At 43.9% G+C, this 26,862-nt stretch overlaps 1 protein-coding gene and 1 long non-coding RNA gene across 5 annotated transcripts in view; one reads left to right on the forward strand and one right to left on the reverse strand.

Moving 5' to 3' along the window:
* LOC102443394 (insulin receptor substrate 1) overlaps window positions 1-26,862 on the reverse strand; it is a 241,266-nt gene that overhangs the window by 82,202 nt on the left and 132,202 nt on the right. The window lies entirely within an intron of this gene.
* Window positions 306-26,238, forward strand: LOC142830760 (uncharacterized). Its single transcript, XR_012906221.1, has 4 exons — window positions 306-411; window positions 9,753-9,925; window positions 19,567-19,661; window positions 26,109-26,238. It is a non-coding gene; the product is annotated as an uncharacterized LOC142830760 (long non-coding RNA).

A 26,862-nucleotide genomic window follows, 5' to 3' on the forward strand; every position in this document is an offset into this window, starting at 1 on the left:
GGCAGGAAGCCTGCGCTACCTCCATTTTCGGAGGTAGGTTGTGGGGCTTCTTGGGGGTGGGGAGAATTGGGGGGACCCTGAATGCCTCGCGATCAACTGGTCAAGCCCTTCCAATCGATTTGTTGGTGACCACGGGTCTAGACAGTACTTGGTCCTGCCATGAGGGCAGGGGACTGGACTTGATGACCTCTCGAGGTCCATTCTAGTCCTAGTATTCTGTGATACACTGAGCATTGTTGTGCAATAAGATATTCAAATGAGGTGCAGGGATGAATATTGCCATGCCTCATTTGCATACCTAATGAGCCGCCATTTTGCAGTACAGGCGTTTGCACAAGAAGAAGCTGTCTATACTGCTCCTCCTTGCACAAAAAAAACCCCTCTTGCGCACAGCCTAGATGTTTAAAGGAAGTAAGTATTAAAGCAAGTTTGTAACAGGAATTCATGATAGTTGCTAAGGCAAGTGTGTTCTGGAACACAATCACATTTCAATATTTTTACACACTTTCTTTTGCTGCTGTACATAATTTGGCATGGATTGGAACAACTGCCACTGTGCTGACATAACCTCAGGATATACTAGAAATCCCAATTTTCCTTCACCATGGCTCGCTGCATTGTTCCAATTAGGTGCATTGTTGTCTAGTGTTCTAACCTCTTGGTCTGACAATTAAAAAGATCTGGAAGACCTAAGAAGGAGATGTGTCCCAGAAATAGGTTTGTCAAGACCCAAGAAGTGATATAGTTAGGTTCCTCCAGAAGTCACACTTACCATACCAGATATGAGTACATTGACAGAAGTATCATGACCCTGACTTTTCTCACAAAGATTGAGTAGAACAAAATATTTTAAGATAACTCAAATTAATTTGGTACCTCTCCATTTCACCTAATCTGTTCCCAAAAATCCTTCTTACATTTGCTGATACTCTGCAAAGTCTATATCTGTGTTTTAGCATTCTCTCTTGGGTTGACTGCTGTCTCAACTCTTGCTTACTCCTGGCCGTCCCCCAAGGTCAGAGGCATTTAATATATTTTGCAGCTATCTAATACAGGGTAAATTCAACGGCATGCACACTATTAAGTCGGCAGCCAAGATGGAAGATGTGCCAACTCTCTTCAAACAATGCAGAAGAACAGAGGCAGCTGGTAGGGTTGCCAGGTGTCCAGTTTTGAACTGGACAGTCCAGTATTTGAGCTTTCTGTTCAGGAAATAAATTGAGAAAATATAAATGTCCGGTATTTTCTAAATAAGATGTAATGTAGATTTTGATATCATGTCAAGTGTGTCTGGTATTTTTGTTGAAACCATCTGGCAACCCTAGCAGCTGGTCCAGATCAGGGCCTCACCCCGAGTGGGAAACCAACAAGGTTTGCCATTCAGGTTAAGAAGTTTGTCTGGGGAAAAGGGAAGAAAAACTCCAGGAATTGTATTAAGGGATTGTCCAGACCAAATCTCTGAACCTTATGTCTATTACCTATCACTTTGTTCTTATCTTAAAAACAAAAACAGATTAAAGAAACAAGTCTCTTGTGCTTGAACTACTTGCAAAAAACACAGCTGGATAAATTCAGCTTTAGGATGTCACATTTATTGGATACTTTTGAGAGCTGATTCTGGTATATACAAATTTTCCAAACCTCTTCAGCTTTCAATTACCACTTACAACTGATAACATGATCTTGGTATATTATCTCCTCCAAAATAAAAAAGATGTTCAATTTTTTTTCATCTCTTACCTTCTTAAAAATTTAGTGGCCACACCCACCATTACATCATATCTGAAATTGTCCCTGATTTCAACCAAATTACATTTGCTTCCACTAGATTTAAATAATTTGACCTTCAATTTCTCACAGTGTCTTATACACTCCACTTTGATAAGGTACACCAAACCTCTTTAAAATTTCTGAATGTAATGTGCATTGTATGTCTTCTCATGACAATTATATTTTTCAAATAGTAATATGTATAAAATATCCCCTCAATACAGTAGGAATAATGAAAAGTCAATTATCTCAAGAGGGAGTATATACATTAAGACTACTATGGTCCTGATTCAGCAAACACACAGATTTAACTTAGTCTTCAGTAGGAATAGGGATTACTCGTATTAGGACTTATGCAAGTGCATGTTTTCAAGGTCAGTGTCTAAGCCAGTAACTTTCAAGTATTAAGTTATTCTTTCAAATATAATTTCAACTCCTTCCACACAATCTCTATGTTCAGATAATTTGTATCAAAGAAGTTGAAGCCCAATAGTCAATAATGAGAGTCGTCTGGATTTAGAATTCTGCATAGTTGTTTTATTTGTACGTCGATGAAATTACACAAAGGCTAATCGGTTTTCTTAGACTTTGCTTAGCAGCAGGCAAATGAGATGTTGCTACTGGCAATCCTGCTGAAAAGTAAAAAATGGCAGGACAGTAATGTTGATGGATCTGAGCTATTGCAATTGATGTAAGAATAAAAACGATTGGGGATTTCCTGACAATTTGATATGACCTTCAGCTTCCCAATTCAATGGTTCCTGACAGTTCAATGAAAAAAAAATCTAGAAGGCCTTTCCAGTGACCAAAATAAGGATTCTATACAAATCAAGTGTTAATTAATTCAGGGAGGTGAGGGAACCTAGCCAGGACAAGGTAATTCTCTTCTGACAAGGCATGTCTCTAAACATTTGAAGGTAGTTTGGGTTCACTGTGACAACAAAGGCTCGCCTCTCAGTTAACGAACACACTCATCATGTGACCCCTTGCCAGCCTACCCGTAAATTGTGGGGTAAAACAGGACCTCATTGTTAACTAGTTGCACTTTCTTATTTATATTTTTCCCTGAAGATTTCAGACCACAGTTCTCTTGGCTCCTGATTGTGTAGGAATACATTTCAAAAATAGCAATGATTCCACAGAGGCTACTTAAACACTACTTTAGGGTTGCTATTTCTAAGTTTCTTTGGGGATTTTTACTTTTATTTTTCCTGTCTACTCCTTCATCAAGGGCTGCTGATGGATGCTGCTCCTGTTGTAACTCCTATCACCACTGTTGCATCTGAGTTAGAGGGCAGGGGGGGAAAAAAACAAAGCAAATGAGAAGAGAGGTTATGGAAACTGTATAGGTATGGGTGACTAGGCTGATATGCAGAAGGAGTCTAAATGTTATTTGGCCCCCCACAGTTAAATAACATCCAGCTCACACATACAGGCAGTCCCCGGGTTACGTACAAGATAGGGACTGTACGTTTGTTCTTAAGTTGAATCTGTATGTAAGTCGGAACTGGCATCAGCCGCTGCTGAAACTGATCAGTTTCAACCACGGCTGAATCTGGATGCCAGTTCTGACTTACATACAGATTCAACTTAAGAAACCCAGGCTCCCCAAGTCAGCTGCTGCTGAAACTGATCAGCTGCTGATTCCAGGAAGCCTGGGGCAGAGCAACTCTGCCTCAGGCTTCCTGTAGTCAGCCGCTGGTCAGTTTCAGCAGCGGCTGACTTGGGGACGCCTGGGCAGAACAGCTGGGGTGCTGCTGGGTTGGTCCAGTAGCGCCGCCGCTCCTCGGCGCTACTGGACCAACCCAGCAGCACCCAAGCTGCTCTGCCCCAGGCATCCTGATTCAGCCGCAGCTGAAACTGACCAGCAGCGGCTGAATGAGGACGCCTGGGGCAGAGCAGCTGGGGTGCTGCCCGGTTGGTCTGGAGCGGCGCTGCAGGACCAACCCGGCAGCCCCCAGCTGCTCTACCCCAGGGGTAGGCAAGAAAAGCCTGGTCTGCTGGGGTGGGCACTAGCTGCACCCCCCCCAGCAGACCAGTGAGACGGGGGTGGCGGGACCGCCCAAGTCCTCCACGGCTTTGCTCCGTCTCCCTGGTCTGCTGACCTGGGAGACCCGGAGCAAAGCTGCAGAGCACGCGGGCAGCGGGACAGTCCAGGCGCGCTGAGGCTTTGCTCCCTATCTCCCTGGTCTGCTGGTCAGACCAGGGAGACGGAGAGCAAAGCCGCAGAGCACGCCTGCAGCGGGACAGCCCGGGCACGCTTGGGCTGTCCCGCTGCAGGAGTGCTCCGCGGCCTTGCTCTCCGTCTCCCTGGTCTGCAGGGAGATGGGGAGCAAAGCCTTGGAGCATGCCCACAGCGGGACAGCCCGGGCACGCTTGGGCTGTCCCGCTGTGGGAGTGCTCTGCGGCTTTGCTCTCCGTCTCCCTGGTCTGGAGGGAGACGGGGAGCAAAGCCTTGGAGCATGCCCGCAGCGGGACAGCCCGGGCGCGCTTGGGCTGTCCCGCTGTGGGAGTGTTCCGCGGCTTTGCTCCTGTCCCCCTGGTCTGCTGAGGGCGTCCAGCAAAGCCGCTGGACCCCCCCAACAGACATGGGACACCGGAGCAAAGCCGCCGCCTGGGCAGCTTTGCTCCCGGGCAAACGAGCAAAGCCGCCCAGGCGGTGGCTTTGCTCGGGTGTCCCTGGTCTGCTGGACCCCCCCAGCAGACCAGGGAGACCGAGAGAAGCTTTTCTCGCCCCGGAGGACACGGGTGGCAACCCGCCGCCCGTGAGCTCCAGGGCGAGAAAAGCCCCGTTCGTAAGTGCGGATCCGATGTAAGTCAGGGACTGTCTGTACCAGAATAAACCTCCCCCAATCCAGAAATCCCATTCAATGTCTCGCCCTTATGAAGATGGTTTATGGGGAAAGCATGCCAATAAGGGTGGTCCAGTTAACTACCCTGACTCTGAGGAGCCTAAGAGAGAGGACCAGCAATCTGCTGCCCCAAAAACTTATGTAGTGATGAGGGGCTCAGTGCCTCTGAGTCTTCCCCTAAAAGGCACTCCGCAAGTAGGTGTAGGAGAACAGGAAGCCCAGCGGGGCCTTTGGAAAGGTTGGGACTCAAGGGATGAGGTCTGGGAGCATATGCAGGGAGGTGAACACGCCAGACCTTTTCCTCACTCCCTTTCACGCAGGCTTAATGAAATGGAATATCCACAAAGATAGAGGTACATGATGTGGCTCTTCATCCCCAGGAAAAGAGCCCAAATAAGAGAATTTCCCTCTGCCTCTCTTTAGAGGACAAGTAATGGGGCTAACGATTTTTTATTCCACCTCCCTTTGTCTTACCTTCCCTACCCTTCAAGGCTTGGCAGCAAGGAAGAGATCTGCCCCATCCAGGTGTGAGGAACATGATAGGTATTCTCACTTTCCAATAATGTTAGGAGGTAAGTGGGATCAGGCACTGGAAGGGAATTGGATCCCTCTCAGCCCGTTGAATTCAATTCACACTGGCCATACTGCCTCCCCAAGGAAGCAGATCTTGGGATTCGGAACTGATAACCAACATATAGACCATAGAGAGACTGAACTATATGTGGGCCAAATTTGTCTTGCTGAATACAATCAATATTTGTCTTATTCAGCCAATTTACAATTGATTCACTTGTTTGTAATACTGATGCACACAGTCCAGCAGAGGCCTTTAAAGGACTGGCTTCATGAATCACCACAAGTAATGAAAACATGACAGCAGCTTAAGCAGTTTCCTGGATGAAAGAACTAGCTTTGTGACACCCCCAACCTATAGATCAGGGTTAGGGAACCCTCGTGCCCAGGGACTCACTTGTCTGGATCCAGCCCCACGGCTCAGGGCCCACCCCAGCATTGGGAAGCCTGCGCTGTCACCGTTGTCCCCCCCACTACTCCACCGCGGGGCTGGAACACACAAAATCTACTAGGCTGGACACCCCGCCATGCTCTGGTACGTGAGGGGAACATGGGGTGTATCTTTCTACTTCTCAGTCAGGGGCCAGGTCAGTGAGGTGGTGGGTTTGTTTGTTTTTTGCTTTGTTTCTTCTCACTGGTGTGCAGCCCCTGACTGATTTTTCCACGGGTCAGTGGCCCCCTCCCAAAAAAGGTTCCCCACCCCTGACACATAGAAGTGACCATTGCATGTGGGGGAAGATTTTTTAAACATTCAAGGATCATCCCCTTCTAGTCACATTTACATTGTCCCCTGCCCATTTCTTTCCCTTTAAATTCACCCTTTGTCTTCTGCCCTTCCTGTTTTTCAGTTTGCTTGCCACAACACTTAAGAGATTTATGTTCCTATCACCAGACTGTCACACTAAACTGGCTTTTCTGAAGGCACTGCCTTCAGACAATTCAGTGCAGTGGAGCCACCCACATGGCATGAGCTGCAGGGGAGGTTCAACTTAAGGCAGTGCTGAAAACATATGTCACGCCTGAGCTCTGTCCTGCTTCTCTCATGACAAATTCTATTACCGATTTAGCTGATCATTACTACAAATCCCAGTGAGGGGAGGAAAGGACCTGTGTGGGAATCCTTGCCACTGATTGTTCGTTAAAGAGGACGTTTGTGTTTCATACTAGGTGCCTTTGCTCTGCCAAGAGGTATTTCCAGGCCCCCAGACATTGCACTGGCCTGCTTCTGTTTACATGCAACAGATCTCTCTCAACTTTAATTATACCCCACAAAAGCAGTGACATACTAAGTATTAAGTATAGAACTAATCTCTTCTTTTTGCCTTGACTCCACCTGGAAGAGCAAACCCTGTGGAATATCTTCCAGTTATAAAATCTTTGAACTGTACTTCCCACACTTGAAAAGAGTTCTTAATTTGTTTTGTTCAGACAAAGTCCTACAGTCTCTAGATCCTCTCTTTCTCCACTCTTCAACTGTCTTTTTCCTTTTCATATGCTCAAGAATCATCTGAGCAGTCAAGAAGAATGAGGCATGGAAGACCAACGTGCCATTTTTGGCCCAGAAAGAGTTAAAGGGAATGGTATTTGTTATGCCATGATGCAGGACTTCCAGGCTAGAGTGAAACAATCCAAACAGCTTGAAAAGGCAGAAGTATAGGCTGCAAACTGACAATTTACAAGCATTGCATATTGATTGAGAGCTGCAAGAACCTCCACATGACTATTCACGTTTAGGCTAGGCGCATGTGGCTAAGCGGTTGACTCATGCCATCATGAATGGATATTTGAGTGGATTAAATTCAAATTCCCTTAGAGCTTTTGTGAACAAATGGGGAAGTGACCAGCAGCAGCTGAAGAGGATGGTGAACCCATACTCTCTTCCCCCATCCCAATTGCATTCCTGACCAAAAATATATACAGAGAAGCAATACTGTAACCACACTGGGTATTGGGGAGCCAAGGTACATTCAGAGGCCTGTGTCTTTACATGGTCTTACACATACAAAGAAAATGCACTATTTCTATTAGCCTGTACATAGATTACAGTACTTGAGACAGTACACAGAGACCTAAGAAACTCATTTCAGAAACACACATGTAGATTCCTTAAACAGTATATATTGCAATATATGCTGCCAAGGGCTAACAATGCTCAAGTGATTTTTTCCAGGCAGTCAGCAATACGATGTCATTCTTTAATCCAGAAGCCTTTCATGTGACATTTGTATTAAAAGAAAATGTTTACAGCAAATAGTAACCTTTCCTTTTGTTCATTACGTTTCGTGTAAACCCATAAAGCTCAGTGCAATCATCAAGACCCCTTACCTTTTTGGATTGTATTAATCCAAGTGTTCAAGCTCAATTAAGCAGCCACAGCAGCCAAGGAAATATTTCAAACGATCAATAACTGATAATTCCTTGGATTCAGGTCCCCACTGTTTATCTGGATGTATACAAGGACTCGTTATTGGCAAGTAACATGGTCAAAAGTGGTTCCAAAAGCTGCTCCATTTGAAATTGTGCAATACTGAGTATTCCATCACTTTTGGTCTCCCTTTTTGCCCCACAGTAACTGAGGTGGGGAGCACAAGGAAGGCAATTCAGGAGAGGAATGAGACATAAAAAAACATGCATATGCTCAGTCCTGCTTCTAACCTCGAGCTCCAATGTCCTCAGATAAGGCTTGTCTGAATGCTGGCAGGAAGTCTGCGCGTAGGACTTGCTGAGCAAAAAATTTCCGTTTTCATACAATACTTCCAAAGACGCAACATTTTCATTTCGTTTGAAATTTTTCACCCAAACAATTTAAAACAGGAAATGAAAAATGATTTCATTTTGTGACTTTTTCAGGTCCGCCCAAATACCCTTGAGGTCTTTATGAGGATTTCCACACCTTTTTTTCATTTTTAAAATGAAAAAAGGTGAACAAAGAGCCATTGAGGAAAAAATAGAATCTCAAGAACTTTAATGATACCCCTCCCCTCCTATAAAACAATTTTTGTTTTGATTTTGGGGAATATGGTATAAAGAAATAATTTTTAAAAATTGACCATGAAAGCAACAAAGTTCTTGGCCAAAAGGACATTTTTCTCCCCAAAAGTATTTTCTCTGGGCCAGCTCTTCTTCCAGACCTGCAGTGCACCCTCCTCCTTATGTGTTAGTAACTGGCATGAATGGCAAGAGACAACGGCACCTGCATCCCTTTAAAACAAGGGTGAAGGCAACAGACGACAAAACTTCAAGCTTTAAACACACGCTTAGAATAGACAACATTCCCAGCCCTCGCAAGAGTGATACCCTCCACGGGTATATGCCAACTCCCCTTTGTAAGAGCGACAGCTTCTTAAAAAATATGCAGCATTTTGGGCTGGACTGATCAGATAGGACCCCAGCTACTTACTGAACATCAGCATCCCTGAGCTTTGTGGAACACTGGATCAGGAGCTGAATCTAGAACCAAAACTTGGGCATGTCAATGCTGCATCTGGGAGCTAGGCTCCTAGCCCAAATGGACTGCTAAAAATAGCAGCATGGACATGGCTTTGACACTGTAGCTTGGGCTGGACCTCAGATTCTCAAGACACCAACCCTCCCTATCCTCCCCTTCTCCAAGAGCCCAAGCTCCAGCTTGACTTGCTATGTCAAAGCAGAATCTACACAGATTGTACCATTGGGGTACTAAGGCAGACTCACAGTTGTGGGGCTTTGCATCAAGGTTCTCTGCCAGCTGCAATGCAGACGTACCTCTGTTGGTAGGCAAGCTGGGACCACTTTTGAGCCTGGTAATGGAGGAACCTCAAAAGGTTCAGGATTTGGTTCAACATCCACAAGTTCAGATACTTTGCAAAATCTCTCGACGCTGTTAAAAAATGGGTTGGAAATAGAATGAGGACAAAAAACTCTCTCCTGGAATTTGTTGACACCACCACTTTGCTCCCTGCCTTGCCAAATCAAGGTGTGTGCAAATCCTAGTGAATATGTGGGAGGTTTTTTTCCCCAAATACTTATACTTTCTAAAATCCCTTAAAAGATCAAGTCAGGGTTCAAACTGCATTTGGGAGAGTCCACAGTGTGTTTTTAATTATTATTATTACCCAGCAGTAATGGAAGTGAACGGTACAGCGGTTCTGCAGTATGCATTCAAAGAAAATGAGTTTGCAAAAAGGAAGCAGATGAACAGAACATCATTGTTCCATGCATGAGCCTGTCACAACAGATTCCATGGTACTAGGCATATGAAGAAATGACAAAGTGCACATGCCTGTCAGCTTAAACCCTTTTCTTAAGGTACCCTCAGTGATTTTTAAAACAAGGCAATTGACATTACCAGGCTATAAGCATATGCTTCTGTATGGTCTACTACACCAACAACAGATTAAACATGGAAGCATCTGTCACTGTCACATCCAAATGTAACAACATCAGCATTACAGGTGATGTCAGTAGTAGTTGGTATTCTTTATGTCACAAGATCAAGCCCAGAGATTCTAAAATAGATGCTCAGATTTTCTGCCTCCTGTATAGATATTTCATTTGTAATTATGCAATATTTTTTAGTCTTTATCATAGAAAAAGTGCCCACTCCCAAGCAAACTGATTGACTGACTTCAGCCTGGAATAACTTGGATGATGTGGCACAGAAAGCAGAAAATTGCTATGATGTATGAGGCTATGTGCATGTGCATATAAGGGCAGCCATTGGCTTCGATCCTTCTTCCGCATCAGTGCAAGTAAGTCTCATGCTCTTTTCGTGCTTGCTCCCTAATGCCCCAGTACAGAGAAATCACAAAAGGGGAGCAGCCTGTGCACGGAGAACAAGATTATTAGGTTTATCACAGCCCCACTCCTTTTCTGAAACAAAATACAGGACTATGTAGCACTTTAAAGACTAACAAGATGGTTTATTAGGTGATGAGCTTTCGTGGGCCAGACCCACTTCCTCAGATCAAATAGTGGAAGAAAATAGTCACAGCCATATATACCAAAGGATACAATTTAAAAAAAATGAACATATATGAAAAGGACAAATCACATTTCAGAACAGAAGGGGGATGCGGGGGGGGGGGGGAGGAAGGAAGGTAAATGTCTGTGAGTTAATGATATTAGAGGTGGGGAAGGGTAGATGTCTGTGAGCTAATGGTATTAGAGGTGATAATTGGGGAAGCTATCTTTGTAATGGGTAAGGTAGTTGGTGTCTTTGTTGAGCCCCTCGTGGAGAGTGTCGAATTTTAGCACGAATGACAGTTCAGAGGATTCCCTTTCAAGTGCAGATTTGAAAGTCTTTTGGAGTAGGATGCATGTAATTAGGTTGTTCAGACAGTGTCCTTTCTTGTTGAAATGGCAAGAAACTGTTTTTTCTTTGTGATCCTGTCTAATATCTGTTTTGTGGGCATTGATCCTTTGGCGAAGTGTCTGAGACGTTTGTCCAATGTACATAGCAGACGGACACTTTCAGCACATGATAGCATAAATTATATTTCTGGATGCGCAGGAATATATATTCTTCATCTTATAACTCACCTGGTTAGGCCCAATAATGGTATCAGCAGAGTGAATATGTGGACAAAGTTGGTAACGGGGTTTGTTGCAAGAGAAAGTACCAGGGTTGGTATTAGTGTGGTATGTCCTGTGGTTGTTGGTAAGAATCATCTTGAGGTTAGGTGGTTGTCTATAGGAGACTTTGGGTCCGTCTCCCAGAGCTTCTTGGAGTTTAGTGTCCTGTTCCAGTATAGGCTGTAATTTATTGATAATGTGTTGGACAGGTTTAAGTTGAGGGCTGTAGGTGATGACAAGTGGTGTTCTATTGTTGGTTTTCTTGGGTCTGTCTTGAAGTAGATGGTTTCTAGGTATTCGTTTGGCTCTTTCAATTTGCTTTTTTATTTCTCCGGGTGGGTAGTTGAGGTTTCTAAATGCTTGGTAGAGATCCTGAAGTTTCTGGTCTCTGTCAGTGGGATTAGAGCAGATGCGGTTGTATCGAAGGGCTTGGCTATAGATGATGGATCGTATGGTGTGTGCTGGATGGGAGCTGGAAGCATGTAGGTAACTGTATGAGTCTGTGGGTTTTCTGTAGAGGGTGGTGTCTAATTTTCCATTGTTGATTTGTACTGTGGTGTCCAGGAAATGGATCTCTCATGTGGAATGGTCCAGGCTGAGGTTAATGGTGGGACTTTTCTGAGGCTTTTCCCCTGTAGGCAGAAGTAATCCAGCAGTCATAAAGCTGAGTTCCTATTATTGCATGACTGTTCTGTTCTTCTTCACATATACATAATATATTTTGTATACTTAGAATGATGCCACTCGGCACTTACAATAGTGCAGATTGTATCTCCCTGGTCCAGCACCCTAGGGACCTGACTCTCGAACCAGGGCATTTTTGCCAGACCAGAGGAGGTCAATGCCAGCCCCTCTTCTGCCGCCAGCTGCAAGGCTCCACTCTGGCAGCAGCGGAGGGGCTGGCATCGACGGAGAGGAAACAGGGGCACGGCCCTTGGGAAAAGAGGCAGGGAAGCAGCTGCAGAGCATAGCCCGTGTCTGCCAGAGGAACCCCACCATGGCTGGGTTGCCTAGTCCCCGGCTCTGTTCCTGGCTTCACTTCTGCCCCCAGCTGCCCACTGCAGGGCTCCACAGTCGGCCACAGGGCTGTGCTCCCAGCCTTGACTTTGGGTTTCTGCAGCTGTCCTGCCACGTCCCCCAAGCACTGCCATCCAGTTCTCACAACTTCCCCTCCCTCCATGAGCTTGACCCCCCCACAAATGATCTATTTGCTGCACTCCAGAAGCTCTGGGAGGGCAGGAGCCCACCTTTTCTCTGTGAGTGTTCCAGCCCCGGTGCACCCACAGACACTGGACCAGGGATATTTCCAGACCAGGGAAGTCTGGTTTATAGAGGTCCAGATGCATCCTAGGAGTGGCTATGCAATGAAATAACGTAACATTAACATTTGAGTGACTGTGCCTGCATCTCTCTGTGCATTTGAGTGTGAACTAGTGGTTTACTGCCGCTTCAACTGATTCAGACTGATCTGAATATATGAGCAGTTAACAACAACTGTGGATTCTTCTGTATGATAAAGGCAGTTCCTAGGTACTTATAAAACCTTACAGGCTTTGGAACATGCTTTACTAAATGTAGATATAAGAATCTTGGCAAGGACACCGGGATTTTATTGCCTACCCTTTCAGAAGAAGCCCTGTCATGTTCATCACCTGTATACAATGGGCAGAATGGACTTCGTTTTAACATCTCATCCAAAGATCAGAGTTCAGTGAGAAAATAAGCAGCTCAGCTTTACCTTTGCTGTCTCCAACTTGATTTAGGAAATGAGATTTAGATCTAGCTTCTGAAATTTTGTAACAGATGTTTGTACAATCACAATAAACCCTATTTACTCCTATTCTGAACATGCACCAGACAAGCTGACACCACAGTCACAACACACTCTGGGATAAGGAGGAGCCTGCAGCCAGACAATTGAATTGGTCCCAAGAGCTCCCAAGGTTGTAGGCAGCTCATATCTCTGTTTTCCAGCATTTTTGTGTTTCCTTAAGCAACTAGTAAGATAACATTAAAAAAACATCTTGGAATGAGGGGCAAGGAAAAGAATAGAGCTCCTTTAGAATATAGATAGGTATTGCTGATTTGTAGGTCAGTACCCGAATCATAGAACTGGAAGAGACCTCAGAAGGTCATCAAGTCCAGCCCCCTGTTCTAGGCAGGACCAATTCCAACTAAATCAACCTGGCCAGGGCTTTGTCAAGCCGAGACTTAAACACCTCTAGGGATGGAGACTCCACTACTTCCCTAGGTAACCCATTCCAGTGCTTCACCACCCTCCTAGTGAAATAGTTTTTCCTGAAAGATATGAATGCTCCCTTTGAACCAGCTGATGGGCCCTATTTCCATGAGAAGGTAAAAAAGTTTTGCAGAAGAAAGACGACAGTCTCTACAGCCTACATGCAGCCTAATGCTGAGAGATTTTCAAAAGGAGGTTCTGGGTGTCGAATGGGAATGTCATGATTTTCAGAGCTGAGGATGGGTGGTACTTGATGTTTCTTAAATACGTGTTTGTCTTGGGACTCTTTCTCTCTCTATTTGCCCAGCTATCAGATTCTTAGTTGTCAAAGAATCATGAGACTGGAAGGGACCTCAAGAGTTTATCTAGTTCAGTTCCCTGCACTTATGACATGACCTAAAGTATTATCTACACCATCCCTGACAGGTCTGTCAATCTAACCTGCTTGTCATGAGGGATTGCAGCACCTAGCCACTGCTCTGCCCATTTGTTGCTTAATACAACGGGTCCCCAGCATTCAGCAGAAAACTGTGTTAGGTCTATGAGGTACATACTGGATGACCAGAAGAACCCACGGCAATAAAAGAAACAAGCAAGACAGCACAAAAGGAAGTGCTGAGAATGGTGTGGGAAAACCTTTCTGCTCTTGGTTTAAAGCCGGTTTAGACTGGCTGATGGAGACGTATTGCAGGGAAGGAATACCCTCTCTCTATAGAGGGCTACTGCAGCATCTTTTCACCCCAGACTGATGCATTCCTCAGACAAAACAAGACCTCATCAGGAAGTGTCCTTTGCCAGCAGCACCTCTGTACACAGAGGCTGTGTCTACATTGGCACACTTTTCCAGAAAAGGGATGCTAATGAGACAAGTCGGAATTGCAAATGCCGTGGGGGATTTAGATATCCCTCACGGCATTTGCATGAACATGGCTGCCGCTTTTTTCCGGCTTGGGGCTTTGCTGGACAAAAGCGCCAGTCTAGACGGGATCTTTCAGAAAATAAAGCCTTTTCGGGAAGATCCCTTATTTCTCTTAAATCAGGAATAAGGGATCTTCTGGAAAAGGCTTTATTTTCCGAAAGATCCCGTCTAGACTGGCGCTTTTCTCCCGCAAAGCCCGAGCAGGAAAAAAGTGGCAGCCATGCTCATGCAAATGCCGCGGGGGATATTTAAATCCCCCGCGGCATTTGCAATTCCGACTTGTCTCATTAGCATCCCTTTTCTGGAAAAGTGTGCCAATGTAGACACAGCCAGAGAGTATGTCTAGACTACAGGCCTCTGTCAACAAAAAGCATCTAGACTACTGCCAGTTCTGTCAACAAAGCAAGCTGCTTTTTTGACAGATTCTAGATGCTCTCTTTTGAAAGCGTGTATGCAATAGCACCTTTTGTCGACAGAACTCTGTCAACAAAAGGCATTATTCTTTGTAGAATGAGGTTTACCGCTGTTGAAAAAACTTCCGCATTCTGTTGACAGAACTCAGCGGTAGTGTAGACGCAGGTATAGTTTTGTCAACAAAAGTCCACTTTTGTCAACAAAACCCTGTAGTCTAGACATACCCAGATATGTGTGTTTGTACTAGGGACAGTCTCTAGTACAGACTTTCCACTTGTCAACATATTAACTCCCTAATAATAACTATAATAAAGTTACATCAAAATAAAAGCAGTCAGAATTAAGAGTCAGACTTCAATATATTTCTTTTAACTCTGCAATTAGTGTTTTATTTGGCCTGAACCTGTTCCCATGGATATTAGTTTAGTGGGTGAGAGGAGGGTTTCCCCACCGACTTCAACAGGAGGTGGTGGGGCGACAATTAAATCTTGCCTTGTCAAAATTGCAGGGGGAAAAATAACTCCAGATAATGTGGCAGTGGGCATCTTACAAATGCATGCAATAAATAAGCAATTAATAAACAAATAACCTATCACATACACATAATTAACACTCATATAATAGCATTTTAGCTCAGCACAGAAAAAACTACTGACACTGTACAAACAGAAGCAGTTCCCCTCTCCAGAAGGAGAGGAGATTGATTTTCAATCTCTGTTTAGAACTGCATATAGACATGGCTAGCAATGAATCCACAACATCCATGTTACTGTATCCCTTTTGGGCCCTGACCAATTATATTCCTATGGAAGTCAGTGCCAACACTCCACTTAATCTGAATGGGACCAGGACCAGGCCTTTTATTTATGTGTATGTATACTTTTTTCTACAAGGCAATCAAGTAGTTGCAGTATAATTTTGAACTCCAGGCAGGAGCTACCTGATAAATCAAACGTTTCTTTTAGATGGTGCCCTATTTTTCCAACAGGAAGCACTGGGCTATATAAGTCATTCAAGAAGCTAACATCAAAGGCCTTTTTATCACTTAGTTTAGGGTAATAGACTGCACTTGAACTCTACTCAGTAAAGTGAAACTTCTTAAGCAAAGAGTTGAAGCTGAATTTGTTATTTCTGGCAAACTGCCAAGAGGAAATAGATCTAGGCCAGAGGTTTGTTTGTTAGATAGCAATGAAATATGGACTTTTTAATAGTTGACAAAGCAGAGTGAATAGACGCAATTTCTGAAACTACCGATTATCCCGAGGAAATGCTTTTGCTTGCTCTAATTATTATCATCTCTGCCTTTAAGGATATTTAGCAATTGGCAGATAATAGAAATCAATAGACAGGAAGAGTCAGGATAAAGGGCTTTTGAGCAACAATTTGGTTCTTGAGGCTGATGCTAGCTGATAAAAGAAAAGGACATTATTTTTTAGAAAATGCATCACACAAACTATGTCCCATTTTGCTTTGCAGACAGATCGCTGCTGATCAAGGTAAAAAATGATACCTAGCTAAAAACATAGAGGGCTATTTGTTAATGATGTTAAAGAGGGATATTTGGGCCTGGCAATGAGGCACAAATAGGGAAAGGAGGCACAAAGGACACCTGTTTGAACACATACACTGGGATAGCCATGATTGCAGTGCTGAGTGCAAAGATTAGGGCATGTAGGCACTGCTGTCAGTGCTAGACAAACAAGGATATAGAGCCAGGGCCCCATTCACCTCTGCAGCCTCATGTGTCACCACAGCAGAATACCTGGAAGAGACTCTTCTGTATAATGGCCCTCTAGAGACTTGATTTCCACGAAAGCCAAGCCACCTAAAGATGTCGTCAAAGAGATCAAAGATCCCATTGTTGAAGGAATACCTGCTGACAGTCCCACCAAAAGCATACACTGAATATCTTGACTACATTTCTGTCCACTGGGAGGATTTTTAAAAAGAAACTACAGCATCTAATCATCCAGTTGTGAAATTAACAGGCAAACATTCACATGAACGATGTAGCCCCATTGAGGAAGTTCAAATAAGAGATCCATGTTCTGCTACTTCCTAACCATAAAAGATGGCAGTAAAATAAAACTTCACATTTTGGACTATGGAGATTTAATAAATGGCAGAAAAGTTCTTCAGGAAAATTGTTTGGTGTCTTGTTTCAAACTCTTCAGCTCAGATCTAATTAAACTGACCTGCATAATGACAAGAGAATTAAAACATGACACACCACAGTAGGCACTACATTTTCAAGCAGTGTCCAAGGAACTGACTCACCAAGCATTTCTTTAAAAATTGTTCCCACTTTGCTACTGCAATAGTTTAAAGAAATGGTTGAGTGTATAGATTTCATAGTAAATTGAAGTAAAAGAGAAGCATTAATGTATATATTTGGCATTATTTTATATATCATGTGGAATTTATAGTGTGAAGGCAAACTACACTTTTTAAGGGTCATCAATACTTTTGTTTTTGTTGTTAAAGTGTTTTGTATGGAAAGAGCACACTGTCCCATTAAGAATCCTCCAAGTAAGGACACCACACAGACTAAGAGAAGGGGTAAGGTAAAAACACAGGTTATAATCAGTCTAAATGAAAGCAGCTCCACTGAACTGTTAATCCTATTTACCTAATGGCTATATTGTCCCATAGAATATATGGGCTAGCGGGAAAAATGTTTCTGCATCACATTCTACCAGAGGCACCAAGAGGAGAGATCCAGTCTAGTGGATTTTCCTTAGCTCTTGCGCAGCTTTTAGAGAGATTGTCTCACAAGAAGGAGGTTAATCTGAAACCATTTACCAATAAACAAACAGGCAACAGAGCTGATTTAATAAGGTACAAACGAAAGGATTTTTGTATGTAAGAAACAAAAAAAGAGGAAAAGCACCCTTAAGAGAAAGCAGGAAAGCTTGAAATTATAGCTTGGCTTCTTACACAAGAAATACAGAATAAATCTTCTGTAGTTAATATTGTACCTCTGGATTCTTCCCCCCATCACCATTATGCTCAATTCTATGGCAACGCTGAATGTAAGCACGGAGGGTCTGTGCTGGTGGAAACTGTTTGAATGTGCCCCCAAAAGCTGAGATGTGGCAATAAATGGCCAATATTTGTACTTGTTATATAAAACTGGTTTTAGCCAAGCATGCTGCTACTCTTCCAGTTGCAAATCACCACAGTACTCTCCTCATAAGCTCAGGGGAAAATATCCCCCAGAGACGGTGAGTCAGTGCAAGAACGTTGTTTTGGGTTCCATGGCAGAGAAAAGTACTCTGCATTCAAAAATAGATACATTTCTTAAGGGAGATGGGGGTGGGACAACAGCCCGACTCCTTCCTCTCCCCTAGGTAATGAAAAATGTCAGGCTCCTCTCACTCTTATTTCCTTAGGTACTAAGAAGCATGTGACGATTCCATATTTGTAGCGAATATCTTGTACCTACTAGTGACTAGTGTCTTACTGTTAACACACCGAGACAGATGTTGATAAGAATGGTGTGGAGAAGCTGGCATGGGAAATGGAACAGAGGAAAGGAGAGAAACTTGGTACTGGAGATAAATTGACATGGTTGGAGGGAGAAGCAGGGGACCTGAGCACATAGGGCAGTGGTGCGCAACCCAAGGGGTTCGCAGATGTCTTCCTGGGGGGGTCACAGCACTTAGATCTGGCTGGCCAGGGACTGTGCCCAGCCGTTGGCAGTCCCACAGTGTGGCATGGCGCTAAGATCCAGGCGGCCCCATGGCATGGGGGTCATGGTGGAAAAAAGGTTGCGCATCACTGACTTAGGGCACGTCTATACTTACCGGAAAAGTGATGCTCTGGAGGCTGATCTTCTGGCATTCGATTTAGAGGTCTAGTACAGACCCGTAAATCAAACGCTGCAGGCAGCCGCCTTCCTCTCCTCCCACGCCCAGGCGTCCAGTACTACTCCTTTTGTGAGGAGTAAGGGAAACTAACAGGAGCATTTGCTCCTCTCAGCCTCCTGCTATGTGAATGTTGCCAAGGCTCGGCTTAAGGTGAGCTGACTCCAGTTAAGGAGTTGTGTACTGTAAAATGACTTTCCTGGTTTAGTATACACAAGGCCTTAGAAAGATTACCAAGATCAACCCAATGAGCAAGGAGAGTCAGGCACTGGACAGAGTGGGAGGTTACTAAGGCATTAGTAGAGGAAAGGGGAATGTGAAGCTCCAACATATCAGAAGAAAGCTACACTGCAGCCATGCCCATCTTACAGGTGGTGCTCATCATCTGAGTGGGCAGATTAGTCTGCATTAGGCAGGGCACGGCCCCAAAACCATCTTATTCAGTAAAATGCAGTAATTTCCTCATTAGTGTTTTACTGAATGTTTCCTGCATCAAACACCAAGACCAAATACCAGCTGGACAGTCTCTCTGAGCTCGGAATCATGTGCTACTGTGACAGCCTTTGGAAAGGTCTCACAATCAAGGGAGATTGGGGCAAAAGGGGGAAGAAATATCACAAGAGATGGCTATGCTTACTCTCATTGTTTGGCATAGATGCACTTGTTTACATTAGACTGGCTTCATCTAAACTTTGCTGGAGATTGACCATAATATTTACAGGCTAAAAGAACAATTATGTAGCTGAGAACAGCTAAATGGAACAAAACAAAACAAGAGAGAGGCAGAAATCACGTAGCTTGCAAAAGTCAAAAACAAACTGGCCCATTAGCCCACACATCTTTTCTGCTTCATGTAAATTAACACTGTTGTACTATTTATACTACTTTTCAGGAGTACAGATGTTCTCTTGAGTTTATAAACATTTAGGCCCTTAAATTCTCCATGTAAGATTTATAAAATACAGACTTTATGAAAGGAAATAGCTTATGTATCTTCTGTTTGCTTACAGAATCTATCTTTACGAAACCAATATTCTTTCCTTTGGGACCTGTTTGCAATCTGCACCTGTGATGCTTTCTTCACTTTGAATCTCATGGGCTGTATTTATTACATAATTGTTTTCCTTCTTTTAAACACCATTAATCATCTCTCTGCAAAGATCTTCTTCCCACTCTACGCCTTACTGTACATTCCTTGCATTTTCACAAAACGTCAGACCAAAGTGAAACAAAGATAAGAATGGCTCAAGATTTACATTTAAAATTCTCTCTTTTTTCAAAGCTATAAATAAACTGAAATGAATAAAAATCACCTGGGGATTAAAATGCATACCTGGTTTCTCTATGTCCCTATAATATTTCATATCCCTGTTTACACAGAGAGAGAGAAAGAGAGAGAGAGTGAGACTGTGATTTCTGAAAAACAATTGTGTTAATACAATCCAAGAGAGTCTACAGAATCTCCCAAACTACAGGTAAATCATGTACACAATGTTGAAATAATAAACATTATTGGAAAAATTATCCAAACTTTTAATACATTTCCAAGAAATTACTGTTTTTATATTTCATGCTGCTGCAATGGGTGTCTTGGGTTTTATATTTTAAAATGTTAAGCAAAAACAACATTAAAATGTAACTTTCATTTCCTTAGAAACTGCAAAGGTGGTACGAGCATTCTGAATTTTTATTGTTCTCTATTTTGTAAAAATAGTTTTAAAAGATCAGTACCAACACACTTCCTCTGGTTTCCGAGACTTCACAGAAGATACGTCTCGCTATGTTTTTAATTATTATTATTTGATCAAAATGCTCATTGTGGATGACTTTAATTAATTAAATAATGATCTTTTGTTTATTTTTGTTATAACATTAAAACCACTGTAAAGGTGAAAGATTCCACATTACATAAAAGGGCAGGGGTAGGCAAGAGGCAGCTAGTGGGCCAGATCTGGCCTCCCAAGCTGCTGGCTCCAGCCCATGGCCACCTCGCCCGGTCCCTCACTACACAGCAGCACACACCATTTTAAGACTGGCTGCTAATTGCTACGGACCCTAGGGACAGCAGGGGAGGCTTTGTGCACTGTCCCCACTCTCTAGCAAAATCCCTCAGCTTCCATTGGCCAATTTCCAGCCAATAGGAGGCGAGAAATTTTGCTGGAGGCAGAAGCAGCGAGTGAAGCCTCCTCCCTCTCTATTCTGGAGTAGAGCTACATGGAGCAGCCAGTGCAGCAGACAGGCATGAAGCCTGTCTCAGGTTCCTGCAAGACTGCTGGCTGAGAGCCGCGTAAATAAGCACACCTCCCAGCCACAGCCTGCCTCTGGCACCCTACTCCTCTCTCCCCCCAACTACCTCCCCCAGGCCAGCCCCCATCTCCTCTGTACACCCTCCCTACCGCCTCTAGGTCACAACTCCCTCCCAGACCCTGTAATCCTCCTACCTCCCTCCCCCAGGCCAGAAATCTCTCCTGTATCTATACTCTCCTGTATCTTGGACCCTGCCCCCCAAGCCGCTGCCCCAGATCATACCCGTTCCTTCACCCAAACCCCCTCTCAGATCCTACACCCCCTACTCTACTCCAGTCCTCTTTCACAAGCTTCCTTTAACACCTCACCCGCCATCCCAGACTCCATGCCCCTTCCATAGAAGTGTGGCCCTTGACCACTTAACAAAATCTTGGACTGGATCCCCATTAAAAATTATTGCCCACCCCGGGCATGTAAACAGAGAAGTGCTATAATACATTTGTCTATCAAACATCAGCCATAAAACTGCCTAGATAGCTCTGTTCACCTCTGTGAGTAAAATTCAGAGCTGTTGAAGCAAAACAGTGTTTGTTTTATTAACCAATATTAGTATAATATTACCTACCAATAGATTCCTGGTGCAGTTTATGCCCAAGAGTAACTGCTTATTAGACACATTTTTTATTTAAAAGCGATGATGCTAATAAGATGTGCTTATATTAGTAAGGTCTGATCTTTATAGCTTTGGGCTGGGGAGGAGGGAGTCTGAATTTCTGAAACGCCAATCCTTCCTTTGTTATTTACTGAGGAGATTCCAAAAGAAAGCTTTGGGTAGGTTTTTTTGTTTGTTTGTTTGTTTCATGTATGAGAAATGTGTCCAATAATAAACAGTAGTGATATTACTATCATAAATAACTGTAGCTGCCTGTGATAGAAAGTTTATGTTCAACATTGGAGGCCATTTCATACAAAAGCAGTTATTTTCTAATTATCCTGCAAAAATATTGTACTTTTGCTGTGTTTGTATAAATTCTTGTTATAAGTGTTACCATAAGTGTGGTGGTATTGCATTCATATCTTAAGCCCAAAGAGAAGAGAAAAAGAAGATTTCAGCATAATTTGTAGTGTTTGAGGAAAGTACCTGTTTCTCTTATTCTCTGGGCACTTCTAACACTGGACTCTCACATTGGGATAACCCAAAGGAATTAATTACATTTACGTACCCCCAAACATGTAACAAACAGAGCAGTGGCTGTACTGCAAAGAAATGCCTGACTTACCGGTGTAGTTTACAGTACTTACAGTGGGTTGTTTTAAAAACACTGTACAAACCGTGTTTCCTTGGTCACCAATTAATGGAGCAATTCTGCAAACGGCTGAACATACAAACAATTTCTGCCAGGCAGAGATGCATCGCGTCCATTGGGACTGTATGTAAGTGACTATGGTTATTATTTATATTACCTCAGCATGCAAGTATAAATCCAGGATTAGAGTCCTAGACATGTTACAACATGTAACAAAAAGGTTTCTCTCCTAAAAAAGCTAAACAGCCTAAGATAAGGACAACATGCCACTGGCTCATGAAAACAAGCAAGCAAAGGTTGAGGAGCTGAGGATGAATCATCAATAACACGAGGACATTTATATGCATGCTAGCTGCATGGAAAATTGTGCCTGTCTTTTGGCAGTAATTCTGTTAGGGATTGGACCCCAAATTTACGCAGACAGGCTTGTGAAAGAGCAGAAAAAGAAACAACTGTATTTTTGTTCCATTAAGGAATATCCATCAGATGACCAACTTATTTCTTATCCACCTGTGTATATCCACACACACAAACAGACCGTACTAGGGTTAGGCTTGTTTGTATCTTATTCTGAAATATACAACAGTGAAGGAAACCCAAAGATGGCACATGCATAAATGAAGCAATACAGCTGCATCGGGCATGTGGGATGGAGTCCAGATGGAATCAAATATTGCTGTTCTATTTCAGTGCCTTTTAGATTAGACATTGGATGGCCAAATTCAGCTAACATCTCTGGATTTTGACATTTATTTCAGATGAGCAATAAATAGCAGAAGCATATCAACTCTTGGAACAAACAAAATTCCTCTTTTCATAGAACCCTTTAACCACCAAAGAAAAACAAAATGCATAAAATGTATGCTGATGCAGCCTCGGTACTTTTTTGAGGCATTGGCAACTTTGCAAATTAATATTTGTTTCAAAACTTCTGTCTAGTTAGACAAGTAAACTAAAATGGCATCAGATATAAAATCCATAAGAACATCCTAAAGAAAGAGATTTCAGTAAAATAAATCAGATCCCATCTTCTTGGACGTATTGTAACAGTACAGCCCACTGTGCCATTACAAAGAGCCACCATTTATTAAAATCAAACTGCCAATGGAGAGTTTTGCCCTTTTACAGACAAATGTGGAATTTTCCCCACAATCCCATAAACAGCCACAGCCCAGGAAAGAGAAGAGTAAATCTTGGGACAGTAGCAACTTGTATATGTCTATACCTGATATTACTACTACAGGCAGTCCCGGGGTTACGTACAAGATAGGGACTGTAGGTTTGTTCTTAAGTTGAATCTGTATGTAAGTCGGAGCTGGCGTCCAGATTCAGCCGCTGCTGAAACTGATCAGTTTCAACAGCGGCTGAATCTGGACGCCAGTTCTGACTTACATACAGATTCAACTTAAGAACCCCAGGCTCTGCGGCTTTGCTCCACTTTGCTCCCCATCCCCCTGGTCTGCAGACCAGGGGGACGGGGAGCAAAGCGGAGCAAAGCCGTGGAGCACGCGGGCAGCTGACAGCCCAGACGCGTCTGGGCTGTCCGCTGCCCGCGTGTTCCGCCGCTTTGCTCCCCGTCCCCCTGGTCTGCTGGAGACCAGGGAGAGGGAGGGCCCCGTTCGTAACTGCGGATCCGACATAAGTCGGATCCGCGTAACTTGGGGACTGCCTGTATTGAAAATCTGTTGTATTGTGGTTCTGAAGGATTGTGAATAGAAACCATCTACCACTGATGAACCCAAGAAGATGCCAAGATAAATTAAATCAACATCCATTTCATTGAGAACTTCTGGTGCCTTTGTATTTGAGCTGGAGGTTGAAATTTGGCAGGGCACACCTTTTGTCATGTGACAGTTCACCCCTATTTGGCCATGTTCTAAACTGCCCCTGAAAAATCTCCATTTGCACTTGTTTAGTAGAGAGGTGTTAGATTGGTGGCTTACTTCTTTGAAAAGCCCATCTGCACAGCGCTTGTTCCACCTCTTCACAGCTCCTATGTGCTATCCCCACAATATGATGGGGCACTCTGCAGCCCAGGGCAGCAGGAGATTAATAGGATTTGGTTTCCGATTGCTCCTCCTGATTGCCAAAGGCGAGTAGCACAGAGCACAGGAACTAAGAGCAGGGAGACAGTCTCTATCTACTGCGCTCTCAATACTCGCACTGCTGGTCCATAGGCAGAGCCAAACTGAAATGCAGAGAGGCACAGAGTCAGGTCTGAGGAGTGGTGAGGTGGCAGATAGACAAAAAGCAGGGGTGAGACTGGAACAAATTCAGGCAGGAAGGGCCATGGAACAGAAAAATGGGAATCACGGGTGCTGGAAGGAGAAGTGCAGGGAGTGCTGCCACACCTGCTGGCTTAAAGTGGCTTCCATTATATGCAGGGTTTACTGTTTGGCTCAATAGCTCTCAACACAAGTTGCCCCAACACCTCTGGTGGGGTGGGGGTGCTTGGGGCAGAAGAATCTGCAATCACAAGAGCCCAGGAGAGTGGAATCCCAATGGTCTTTTTCTGTAATTTCTGAAACCCACTGGCAAAAGGGAACCCACTGTGCCTCATCTCCCTTTAGTGCCTCATCCACATGGAGTGCAACAACCTTCTACTGCTACAAGTTACTCTGTTAACTCAAATGGCAGAGGTCTGTGCTGTGCAGCTAAAGGATCTGATTCTGCTGAAGAGCAAGCTGTGTGTGCAATGGGGGAAAGGACAGGGTTAGGTTTAGAAATGCCTAACCAGGGAGAACCAAAACTAACATCACATAATCCCAACAGCATTCACAGAAGCAAACGTGCATCTCTGACACTCCTTCAGTCCTGCTCTTATCGCTGTGCCAGGCAGGTGTCCCTGAGGAATGTCTACTCTAAACAGACCCACTGATGGAGGGGCTGGGCAAAGGGAGATAACTGGCCCAGGGCCTGGCCATTCAAGAGAGCCTGGGGCACCCGGCCTTGCTGCTGCTATTATGGCAGTGGCCAGAGCCCTGGGCCCTTTAAATTGCCATCAGAGCCCAGGGAGGCAAACCCATCCTCTTCTGCCCAAGGCCTCACTCCTTCTTGGGGCACAGAATTATCCCCCCACCATCCCACATTGCCTAGGGGCCCAGCAAGTCTGTCGGCCCCACTGGCTATAAATCATACTGGGTGCAAATACCCAAGAGGGCCAAGAGCACAGCTGAGGATCAGTGTGGTAGAGTGGCCTCCCTCCACCATTCCAGCCATTTAGCCTCCCTCTACTAGGTCCCTACAGTGCTCAAGTGACCCTTACATTAGCAAGGCTAGTATATGCCAGGATGGCAACACATAGCAGCTGACTTCACCAGACAATCTGGGCCATATGGCCAGGGACACTCTGAAGCAGTCTTGGGACCAGTGGCTGTCTATTAAGTGTGGTCTCTCTTGTAAATTGTGCAACTACACAGCTATATTAAACATACTGTAATAGAAAGTCTGGTGCGTCAGAGAGTCACAGTGCAATGTCCCAACAGGAACTGATGGGAGGAAAGACCACACACACACCCAGCACTCTTTGGGCTACTCCATTCCCTCTTTCAGCTGTACAAAAATCAGGGCCAAATGGCAGAGAATTCCTCAGAACGCCTCTCTTGGATTCTTAGGAAATTCAGCAGAAGTCTTCACCAGGAGATGGAAGTTGGGCTATACTTAAACACCATTGTAAATATTTCCCCCACATGTCCCATGCAGTGTGCTGTATGCCCTGTTAAAAAACTTCCATAATCTGCAAAGTTCTAAACTGGGTTGGTGTGTCATTTGTCCCTTAGATCATTTACAAAATAATGGAACAGGCGCTGCTTTACTGTGTGCTCTTACAAGCACAATGCTATTTGTTAGCACTTAGTGGGAGTGTGGGATGACTTTGTGCAGAACTATCTGTTCCAGCAGGTTTATATTTGTAGGTGACAGGAATGGATCAGATCAGTGTGTTCCATGCTCTCGAGGTGTGAGTCCCTGAGAAGTACACTATGATGAGGCACATTTGTGCCCATTTGTGTTCCAGTAGGATAATTTAAGATATTCTCTTACACTAGCCCTTGCTCTAGGTTGTTAATAAGAGAACTAGGTGGATAGGAGATTTTTTTGGCTCTGAGTTAGGGGTAGGAGTGGGAATCTAATGTAGTGACTATAGTTTAGGGCATAGGATATCTAGGAGAAAAAGTTGAGATGGTTTGATGTCACAGCAGCCAGAACCAAAGGAGTCGAGACCTTGTGACATTCAGAAATGCATAAGTAGAGGGAATTAAAACTAAAGTCATGCAGTCATGGTGAGACAATTGACCATATGCACTAGACAGTGGGTGTACCAGTGTCAACCAGTGTTACTGGACTCAAAATGTAACCTCTCTTATCCAGGACATAGTGAACTGAAATATGTGGCACCTTTCTGAGAGATGGAACTAGAAAACGATTTCCAACCAGCTGTAAATGTGGCTGCTCTCTTCACTTTCATACCATCTGTGGTCTTCATAGTGCATCAAGGCAGTACTACAGCTGCAGTACATCATACAAGAGGGAATACAGTAGACGGAGATCAACCCATGGAGGGGAATGAGAACAAGAGGTGCCTGAATAACAATTTCCATAAGGCACAAGGAAGGCATTTCAGAATCTAATTATTATGGGTCTTCGTATCACTGGAAATTCTAAATTTTCCATACAATGCGTCTGTGATTTTTTTTTTCCTTTTTAGAAAAAAAAAATTCTGAGGAAAAAAACCCTCTATTTCCTGACTAGCTCTAGTGTGAATCAAGATTCGTGTGGCCATGCACCAATAAGAGGATACTTTCACAGTGGTGCATGTGTGTGTATGTGAGAGAGAGAAGGGGAGGATGCATATTCATAAGCATCTGTTTGGCAACAAATGCTATGGGGCAAGCTGAGCATTTCTTTGTGCTGTTATTGTTTCTGATCACTATGCATGAAGGGCCAAAATCCCAATAATATGTATGTAAGATCTTGACCACAGTCTCTGTTAAGAATCTTTCACATATGCCCAAACTCCATAGGTCTGGTCTAAGACATGAGGCCTAGTTAACAATGGACAATACATGGCTAAAGAAAGGTTGAGATAAGCAGGAAACAGACATGTTTGTTTAACCAGCCATAA

Source organism: Pelodiscus sinensis, chromosome 10, assembly GCF_049634645.1.
Source record: "Pelodiscus sinensis isolate JC-2024 chromosome 10, ASM4963464v1, whole genome shotgun sequence".
NCBI classification, from domain to species: Eukaryota; Metazoa; Chordata; order Testudines; family Trionychidae; genus Pelodiscus; species Pelodiscus sinensis.